At 38.6% G+C, this 10,074-nt stretch overlaps 1 pseudogene; it reads right to left on the bottom strand.

The window, feature by feature from the left end:
- Positions 1-4,281: 4,281 nt before the first annotated feature.
- The window catches only part of LOC129088345 (ferritin light chain-like), a 29,558-nt pseudogene continuing 23,765 nt past the window's right edge, over positions 4,282-10,074 (bottom strand).

Genomic DNA, 10,074 nt, shown 5'->3' with positions numbered 1-10,074 from the left:
CTTCTCTTGAGAAGAGTTTCCCTTCCTGGGTGTACAGTTGTAGGCTCGATGTCCTCGTGGGACCAAAACAAAGAGAGTATTGCAGAAAACTATAGGTTTTATGAAGTACAGTAACAAAATTCTTTTCAAAGGCCAATGGAAATGTTTTGTTGATGAACCCAGTGAAGTTTCTGCCTTTTACTTGTGAATAATGAATGAATTCATGTCATTCCTGTTGTTTAATATTTTAGTAGTTTACATTTACAATGAATTTCTAATGATGGTTTACATAAGACAAAAATTCACTCTTCATACTGACGTTAACTTTGTTGATCAACTCATTGTGTAAGCTGTATGACATAGGATTTGCTTACATAGAATATATTAAATGGTTACAAATATTTCTATTAAGTTTCTAGCAGATATTATATAGAGAGTTAATTAGTCTCATGTCTTTCCCATTCTTTAAAGAAAGTTCATTCCATATAGCCATATGCAATACTTAATTTTCCAAGTTACTGCCTTAGATTTTTCTAATTTAAGTGAGCATGGATATTATATTTAATCAGCATTCTTTTTTTCTGCTGTATGTATTGCATACATTTTGCAATTGAATTGCCATGACTCAGGTTTACATTTCTCTCAGCCAATGTATATTGAGTGTTTATTTTGTGAAGTTACTATGGTAATACCCTTAGGCTACAGAGGTGACTCAGATTGCAAATCAAAAGGAAAAAACATTAATTTTTTCGTAGAAATGTTTGGGCCCTGGCTGGTGTGGCTCAGTGGACTGAGCTCCAGCCTGTGAGCTGAAAGATCACTGGTTTGATTCCCAGCCAGGTTGCATGCCTGGGTTGTGGGCCAGGTTCCCTTGTTGGGGGTGTGCGAGAAGCAACCAATCTGTTTTGCACATCGATGTTTCCCTTCTTTTTTTCCCTTCCCCTCCTAAAAATTAGTAAATTAAAAAAGAGAAATGTTTGGAATGACCCAAATCATAATAATTACAAAGTCCCACGTTGCTTTTTCACTTTGAAAAATAAATAATTGAGAGAGATTACTAACCACACAATGTACTCAGGAGACTTACAGTAATGTGATAGGAAACTTTAATACCAGGTTTGATTACCACTCCTGCCAAGCAACAGCTCTTTGACTTGGACACAGTTTTTAATCTCTATGAGCCATATTTTTACATCTGTAAAATGGTAATACAAACTTTATAATGTTAAAACACCTACCAAATAAAAGGCACGCACATGGTAGCTGATGGCTATTTTGGTATAATTAGGGTGGGGCAAAAGTAGATTTACAGTTGTGTGTAGGGAAAATAATGCAATAATAAACTATTTCGTGTACTCACAATTGTAAACGTACTTTGGCCTCACCCTGTATAAAGAATGCAGTCTTTGTTTAGTGGTACCAGTTATCTCTTCTGTTACCTTTAACAAGAAATACAGAAATTACTACATTCATGTCAAAGACTGTCCCTTCCTATGATGTTAGGGTTGAGTAGTTAATTTTTGTCATACTACATAAATTGCATTTGGCTTGTGAACATAGCTACTAGTTATTTGCAGCTTTAAATGTTAGTCTAGGCTATATAAACAGCCTTTGATTTAAGTGAGAGCTTCCCTGGTTAGTTGATCACAAGCTGTTATTGATGCTCTTAGCTGTATGATGTAGCTCATTGGGCAGGGAAACAATTCTAAAGACAGTTCTTTATTAACTTCCTCTGTGCAACTTTGTTCAGCAAGTTTAACTTTATCTCTCTTCTCCGGTTTTAAAAATACTTATTTTCAGAGGGGAAAGGAGGGAAAAGAGGGAGAGAAATGTCGATGTGCAAGAGAAGCATCTATCGGTTGCTTCTTGCACGCCCCTGTCTGGGGACCTGGCCTGTAACCCAGGCATGTGCCTTAACTGGGAGTAGAACTGGCAACCTTTCAGGCCACAAGCTGGTGCTCAATCCATTGAGCCATACCAGCTGGGGCTCCAGGTTTTGTTTTTGTTTTTGTTTTTTTTTTTACAATGTTGGAGTAGAAAAGATTTCTCTAACTATGACCCTAATTCCAGAACCCATAATAGAGAAGTTTGATAGGTCGAATTTAGAAAAAAGCCTGAATGGCAAGAAAGTACCAAAGGTTATGTCAAAAGATGATAAATGTGAAAAATAATGAAATCATTTCACAAAGAGCTGATCTCTAATATTTCCAGATATTATTAAGAAGGCTATCCACTTGAAAAAACTGTATAAAATGTATGAATAGGCGGATGACAGATGACCCTTAAATGTATGAAAAGATGTTTTATCTCAGAAATGCAAATTAAAAGCTTAGATGTGCAGAAATTCAAAATTCTAACAAACTTGGTAAACCTTTAAGGAAATGCATTCTCATACATTGCCAGTGGGATTACAAATTGGTATAATATAGAGAACAATTTGGCACCCACCATCCAAAATTACAAATACTTAAACTTGACCCAGCAATCCTGTATCTGGGACATTTGCATGTGTGTATGATATGTGTAAAAGGGTATTCATTAAAACATGTTTGTAACCCAAATAACCATCATTTGGGGACTGATTAACAATACATTTATTGGTGCATACTAAAAAGTACAAAAGAGAATAAGGACACTTTATTCCTAATAATGAAAATGTTAAGTGACAAAGAGCAAAGTTCAGAAATATGTGTGTAATATACTATGCCGTATTTTGAATGGAGAGAAACATTTGTATGTTCTTAGATTTTCAAACAAAACTGTGGAAGGATATACAAAAGTAAGTGATTATAAGGAAAGAGGTTGAGATCACACTTTTAAAAAGTTAAGGGAAAGAGGTGGGGGGGAGGCAGAGACAAATGTATTTAAAAAGTAAATAAATTTTAAAAAAAATACAATAAAAATGAATTGCCCAACCAAAAAAAAAAAAATAAAAATAAAAAGTTCTGTTTACTCCAGCCACAGTGCAATGATAAACCTATCTAAAAATTTTAAAGTAAAGAGACGTATAACTTCTCAGAAACAAAGTGAAGATCTCTAGTGGACCAAATTTTCCACTAGGGAAACCTACACTGATCTATGTACTCAGCGACCAGAAACCCAAGTGGTAAATGCAGCAAGGCAAGCAGCTATGCACCTCACCACTTTTGACATGGTGGTTCCAATGTACTTCAAATGTGTTAATTAAAATGTGTATGTGAAGCATGTATAACCTCTTTGGAACAAAGTCATGTCCTGTTAGTTAAATAACTCTCCTTCTAAGAAACAGCTCTTAGCCAGCAATTAGGCTTCACGGAGACTGGCCCTCGTGAATTGGGTGTTACTTGAATGCCAAATAAAGCTGAGCTTGTCCAGGAGCACCCATCAAGTGGAAATGGTGTATGACAGTCTAGAAGACTCTTTGTGCCATGCTGACACCCTTTATTCATTGTTTCATGTATCATGGAGGGTTCCTAAAATCATTTGTCTAAAGGGGAAAAAATGGGACCTAGTACCCAAAGGATAATGGAAGTCACCAAAAACTAAGTTTTTCTAGAAGCTGTACAGAATAACAAAAATGAGGTGACACATTGATCCACAGCTTCTGAATAACCAGAGAACAGTCCAATTTTCAAACTACCTTAAGTAAAAATAAATATGGACATCAAAGTCCAGAGGTATTTTTTAACTGAAATACAGTTCGCATACAACTTTAGTTTCAGGATTACAACATAATGATTTAACATACAGTGAAAGGGTCACCAAATAAATCTAGTTAGTATCATCACCACACCAAATTATAATTTTTTCTTGTAATGAGAACTTAGATTTATTATCAGCAACTTTCAAATCAATATGATATTTACTATAGCCATCATGCTCTACATTCCATTTCATAACATGTATTTTATAGCTTTAAGTTTTGGGGGGGTTTTTTTGGCCACTTTACCTATTTCATTAGCCCCAGAAAAGTGTTATCTGGCAAACGCTAACTTGTTCTCTGAATCTATTAGTCCAAGTTTTGTTTTGCTTTCAGATTCCACATTTAAGTGAGATCCCGTATTTGTCTTTCTCTGACTGACTCCTCTTAGCATAATGCCAGCCTCAAGATTCATCCAGGGTGTCACCAATGGCAGGATCTCCTTCTTTTTCATGGTTGAATAATATACCACAGAAGACAGATGCAGAAAGGGTGCCCAGGGATTTCAGAGAAGGGGGTTTCAGTTTTAGGTGTGACGGAGTAAGAATCCAAGAGACTAACAGGTGTTTCTAGAGAGTGGGGGGGAGGAGATTCCAGGTGAGAAAACCTATAGCTTCAGGTGTTTACAGTGAAGGTGGGCTGTTTGGCGGAGTGGACCGAAGCCAGGAAGTGGCGGGACTTGACGATCGCAGAGACGGGTCTGCATTTTGGTAGTTTGTGAGGGATGGTTGAAAGCGAGTGGCATTATCAAGCTTAGACTTTGGACAGATGGTTACGGCAGCAGGATGAAAGAAGAAAAGGACCTCGGGGGTGGGGCTGTTGGAAAACTGCTGCTGTCCAGGCGACGCGCAGTCCAGGCTGAAATAGCGGAGCATTGAAGGGCTGGGGAGGGGAGGAAAGGACCTGTGACACGATATGTGCCAGGGGTGTCATCAAGGATTGGAAAACTAATTTCTGGTGGAGAAAGAAATTCGGTTTTAGGAATGTTGAATTCGAGGTCTTCGAAGGATCCCTAAGCAAATGGACAATTGGAACTACTGAATTCAAACTTGCTGGGAAATGCATAGGTGGAAAGAGACTGCTACAGGGGTGTTTCAAGATTAATTGGCATGTCAGATCTGGGTTCTTGTGGCTTCAGATTCACAATTCTTTATGTTGCTCCATTAAAATTTTACCCACTTCCATAGAAAGAACCCCATCCCCTACCCAAACGACAGGATCCATACTCCCTCCTGCCAAGGCCAACTCAGAGGCCTTCATTTTGGAGAACACGCAAGGCTCTAAGCTGCTAAGTTATTAATGAAAGAGAAGGCCGCTCATGTGAAAAGACAAGCAAAACTTTCCCCTTTTGATCTGCTGCTTGCGACTGCCTCATTGCCACTGCACTCCAAAAGGGGGCCAACTCAGCAAAACGCCAGTGACTGGAAGCCGCACAAAAGCCCATCTCCCTCCTGCAGGCTGCAGGCCACATGGCTTGAACAAATGTGTGCATCCACTGAGACAAAATGCATAATTAAAATCGTACTACTGTAGGACCTAGAGAGCATCTAGCTAATGCCCATTATTTTACCGTGAAAGAAACTGAGACCTGGAGAGGGTATACATAACTTACCCAGGGTCACAGAGCTTGTTAATGACACAAACGGGGCTGCAACACCGGAGCAGCGGGCCATTTCGTATTGGGCTTTTCATTATTTTGTAATGAAGAGATCGGATTTGTGCCCACAAAGTAAGAAATCATGTGCAATGCTTACTCTTAGTTTTGAGACATTAATTATATAATTAAAATGAAGACCAATGGACAAGTAGAGATAGGCAGCAGGATAAGCCTTTCACATTATCCCATCAGAGAGAGAAACAACGGCTGTGCATTTTTAGTGAAAACCTATAGACAGATATTTCCGAGAAAAATGGGATTTTTCAAAGCACTAGTGAAAAGAACTTTAAAAAGATATAGTTCCTTTTGCTTCTGTGGAAGGCCTGGTACCACACGTCCTTGGTCACAGGTGAGTACTATTTCTGCAGCCTCCTGCGTTATTCTACCCAGACAGAGGATAATGGGCAATTCTCTGAAGATGAGGCATTTCAGTTCCAATGTAGAGTTGCTCAGCAGTTTAATAGCTCTACCTCAGAGACTGGACTGAATTTTGCGAAAGGACAACCTTTATTAGAATAAAGTGGCCAGTGCTGTTTGCATCTGCCAAGCAGCCAGTCATCACCCCTGGGCTGGGAGATAAGTTTTCCACTCATTTTGCTTTCCAGACTAAGTGGCTGGGAAGCCATGGGGCTCTTTACCACCTTGTGCTACATTTTCAGTGACCAAAGATGGAGGTTTTAAAAACTGAATTCATGTCAGTCTGACCCTGAAACCTTTGAATTTTATTAAACTTTGAGCCTCCTTTAAGAGTGAGAACATTAAACAAAACCGGAATTTTAACACCCCTGCACTGTTCCTTAGATGTATTTATTAATATCTAGAAATACTTTATTGGAGGTTAGGTTGGGAGATTGATGTTCTGAATCCTTTTTTCTTCCCCAAATCATTTCTATATTTAAAAGTTTTAAAATGCACACTATCTCTAAGGAACACAAGCATAATAGATAATTATTATTTAAATACCAGGTTTATTGAGTATGCAATTCAGGGATTTTAGTATATTCACCAAGTTGCACATCCATCATCACCATCTAATTCTAGAACATTCATCACACCACAAAGAAATCCTATACATATGACCAGTCACTCCCCAATCCTCCCTCCCTTCAGTCCCTGGCAACCACTAATCTACTTTCTGTCTTTATATTTTTGTCTATCTGGACATTTTATATAAATGGAATCATAGCGTATGTGACCCCATCTGTTTCTGGCTTCTTTCACTTAGCATAATGTTTTTAAGGTTTATCGATGTAGCATGTGTAAGATTCTTTTTACAACAGAATAATATTCCATTGTATGGATATATCATATTTGGCTTATTCATTTGTCAGTTGATGGACATTTGAGTTTTTCCTACTTTTTGTTTGTTAAAAATAATGTTGCTATAATTATCCATATACAAGTTTTTGTGGACATATGTTTTCAATTCTCCGCCCAAGAGTGGATTGCTTTTTAATGGTGCCAGTCATCTTTGGCATAATTGGCTTGCAAGCAACCAAAAGCTGGTTGCAGATCCTTTATTTTTAAAAGGGATTTATGCTCTTTTATTTCTTATAAGTTAAATTCATTTTGTTGACATTCATTTCGATGACATTTGGTTCTTCTGTACTGAAACAAGGTAAGTGTTTTATGATGGACATGAATGTAAGACTTATATGTGAAAGTGACTCCATAAACTAAGGGGTTGGGGGAAAAAATCAATTAGTTCAATAAACCAGGAATAACTCAAATACTGATTGCCACCTATAATTTTTTTTTTAATCACAACCTCTCCTGATTGAATGCTGTGAGGGATAATTTGTGTCAGCTTGACCAGACCACATGTTGCCCACACACCTGGTATGTCTGTGAGGGTATTTTTGGATGAGATTAACATTTAAATTGGTAGCCAAAGTAAAGCAGACCGCCCTATATAATGTGGGTGGGCACTTAGCATAATACCTTGCACATGAATGAAGAATAAATGATAAAATACCCTTTCTTCTTATTTTTGACTGGTGTCTGCCTTGAAATGGCAGTAGCGAAGGACTCAGTGTGCTGGAGCCAACTGTAAGACCCCATTGTGGGCATCTTTTTACAACTGCACAATCAGAGAGAGCACAGTGATAGTTGGAAGTTAGCCAGAGTGGGAGTATTTACACCATGGAAAATGGCGAATGCTATAGACTGAGCTTTCGGGTTTTCCCCCTCTTGGATTGCTGGTTGCTTAAATGTTCACCAGCACACTACTGGGAGAACTAGGTGTTTTCTTCTCCACCATTGTATCCTCCCCAGGTAGGAAAGCCCTAGGCCACATAAAAGTCATCAGTCAATATTTGCTGAATGAGTAAACAATTCAGTGCCCTGTGCTCTCCAACCCTCTTGATACGGCTTTTTGTTCATTGTCATCTAACTCTCATTATGACTTCACCAGGACGGGCATTGGCAATGGCCTGCTTACTATTTTTGAGTGGGTTGCAGCAATAAAAACATTAATATTTTTATTTACAATTGTTATTTTCTGATGATCTGTGGAACAATATTCTTCCTCATCCCCCAAACCACCTGGTTCTTCAGAGGCCACCTATTTTCCTATGGCAAATCAGATGACCTGGAGCGAGACAGACAGGACCTGACAAGAGGAAGTGAGGTAAAGAGACTATATAAAAATTCATGTGGAGTATATTTATGAATGGAAATCACTTACAGTTCCATTTGTGCCAAAAATCTGATTGAAGCTCTTCTGGAATTATTTTCTTTAGCATGTATAAAATATATGCGGAGAACCGTCCAGGGGTCAGTTGAAGCTGACAAAGCTGTTCATTGTTGCCTGTGGAGAAGCAGCAGACAGCTCTAGGTTTTTCCCGTTTTAGACACCCCCTGCCACCTCTACAGGCTTGGCCGTGTGGCAACACATCCGCAAACCAATTGCATTATTATTTGTAATATTTAATATATTCTTTAAATTGAGCAATTTTTAAAACATAATTATTTTTCAAGACATTTTGAATCATGCCCTTAAATGTAAAACTGTTTTACCCTCCTAAGTTCACATAAAAAAAATATGGAAAATGTCCATCTATGTCCCCCTACATAAAACATCATCTTACATACTGCTAGTGGTATCCCTAGCACACTTTGGGAAAAACTAACAGCATAAAAAGATCATACAATAGATTGTGGAGCTACCTACATTTGGTTTGGTATCTTAGATTTTCCTTAAGGGCAAATTATGTCTCTGAGGCTTAGATTCTTTATCTGTAAACGGTGGACCCCTGACTTCTAAGGGGGACAGTAACACAATGGTCGGAACCCAATGACCAAAGGGTGAAGCTCAGAGATGCTCCATAGATTAATTTCTTGTTCCATTTACAATTTCCCTTTATTCCAGGCTCCATCATCTCTTTCTGGCACTTATTTTTTCATATTTTTATTGAGTGGCCATTTTTACTCAGTAAAATGCATAAGCCTTCAGTGAACAGATCAGCATTTTTTCATTGGCCTAGATTTCCTGTTTGAATTGGATGGCTGAATATCTGACTTCTGGTATCAGATCTGATATTTGCTAAATATTTGGTTTTAGAGACATTACAACTTCTGTGATTCTCTTTACTCATACAAAGAACGCTGTGTGAATCTGAGTTGGAAGTACTGATTGTTTATGAAAGTACTGCCGAAGCATTCTTGTTAGTAATATTTTCCATTATTTTTATTATTAATATGAAGATTGGGGTTTTTTAACTTGGAAAAATCTGTAATTTGTTATCCACACCTTGCCCAGGAATGCATAGCAGCCTTGCATCATGTGAACCACTTAGCAATCAGCAACTTGCAATTCAGAATCAGCAGCTGGTGAGGGGTAGGCTCAGAAGTACAATGTGAAGCAATCACCCAAGGCTTGCTGATTTGTGTTTCTGCCTCAAACTGCAACTTTGATGTCATAACTGGGTCTTGAATTAAGGTCAGTCACAAGCAGAAGTCAGGAATAAATATAGAGGAACCCTGCTTAGATATACCAGGTTACCTAATGCCAGCTCAATCCATCAATCAACAAAATTTATTATTCGCTTTACTATGAATGTGGTCATTCAGGTATCACCTTTGCTAGAATCCTCCCTGGCCACACCAGTCCTCATTGATCTCTCCTGTCTGAGTTTGCATTTGTGGCTTGCTGAGCTGTTACCCCATCACAGTGAACCCTTCCCCAGTGACCCACATCCTTCATAAGGGCAGTGGGCAGCTCTGGGAAACACTACATTTTTGTAACTATTTTGTGGGGAGCATGTCTTGTTTCGATAAGTTCTACCTCTTAATGGCCACACAAAATGATGAACAATTCAGTGGAAGTTTTGAGAAGAAAAAATTCCTGCTTAACATAAGCAAGAACTTTCTTATGGGCAGAAATGCCTCCTAAACAAGATGGCTATCCCAAGAGAGTGAGTATCCTCCAAATAGGTTTTGTTCAAGCAAAAGCTATATAATTATCTGACAGTGATTATGTAAACCAGCAGTCCCCAACTTTTTGGCACCAGGGACCAGTTCTGTGGAAGACAATTTTTCCACGGACCCAGGTTGGGTGATAGTTTTGGGATGATTCAGGCTTATCACAGTCAAGCTCGCCTCCTGCTGTGCGGCCTTGTTCCTAACAGGCCTGGAGGGTGCGGACCCCTGATGTAGACAGAGAATTGAGAGTTCAGAAGGGCAGTTAGACTGGTTGAGCTCCAAGTCCCTTCATATATAGGTTCTATAATTCTATGCATACCAAAGGCGTACCCCAAAT

Source organism: Pteronotus mesoamericanus, unplaced genomic scaffold, assembly GCF_021234165.1.
Source record: "Pteronotus mesoamericanus isolate MK-2021 breed Mesoamerican mustached bat unplaced genomic scaffold, CSHL_Meso_final contig_163, whole genome shotgun sequence".
In the NCBI taxonomy this organism is placed as follows: domain Eukaryota; kingdom Metazoa; phylum Chordata; class Mammalia; order Chiroptera; family Mormoopidae; genus Pteronotus; species Pteronotus mesoamericanus.
The sequence above is the reverse complement of the archived record's forward strand: the minus strand, read 5'-3'. Positions and strand labels throughout refer to the sequence as shown.